Source organism: Ornithorhynchus anatinus, chromosome 7 (genome assembly GCF_004115215.2).
Source record: "Ornithorhynchus anatinus isolate Pmale09 chromosome 7, mOrnAna1.pri.v4, whole genome shotgun sequence".
Lineage (NCBI taxonomy): Eukaryota > Metazoa > Chordata > Mammalia > Monotremata > Ornithorhynchidae > Ornithorhynchus > Ornithorhynchus anatinus.
Genome location: NC_041734.1, coordinates 51,259,470 through 51,260,201, shown reverse-complemented (window position 1 = coordinate 51,260,201; position 732 = coordinate 51,259,470).

The following is a 732-nucleotide window of genomic DNA, read 5'->3' as shown; positions in this document are numbered from 1 at the left end:
TACTAAGCGCTTGGAATGTACAAATCGGTAAGAGATAGAGATAGTCCCTGCCCTTTGACGGGCTTAGAGTCTAATCAGGGGAGACGGACAGACAAGTACAGTAGCAATAAATAGAATCGAGGGGATGAATATCTCATTAAAACAATAGCAAATAATGTCTGTCTTCCACACTAGATTGTGAGCTTGTTGTGGGCAGGGAATATGTCTGTTGTTGTATTATACTCTCCTAAGTACTTAGGACAGTGCTTTGGACACAGTCGGGCTCAATAAATACAATTAAATGAATGAAAACAAATGGGGCATGATGATTTTGGAAAACTAGAGGGGATCAAAAAATAGGAGATCTCTGTGGGAAAACAGGATAGATTTGCGAGGAGGGGTATGTGGGAGAGAAGACAGGTCAGGAGGTTGTGGTCAAAGTGGAATTGTATGTTGACTAGAGATGAAGAGATTATGTGTCCAAAGTTGGCGAGAGGGTAAGATGGAGTGGAGCAAGAGGTCAGTGGGGTTGAGGAGTGAAAGGAAGTAACTGCAGAAATGTGGTCAGGAACATCTACATGGATATTGAAGTCCTCAAGGATTGGCAGAAGGAAAAAGAAAGAGTAGGAATATGAACAGAACAGAAATGTGTATACATGATCCCACCTTTGAGACACTTACAATCTAGTGGGAGAGATAGACACTTAAGTCAAGTACAGATAGGAGTAGTCATCCAATATAGAGGATATGTGC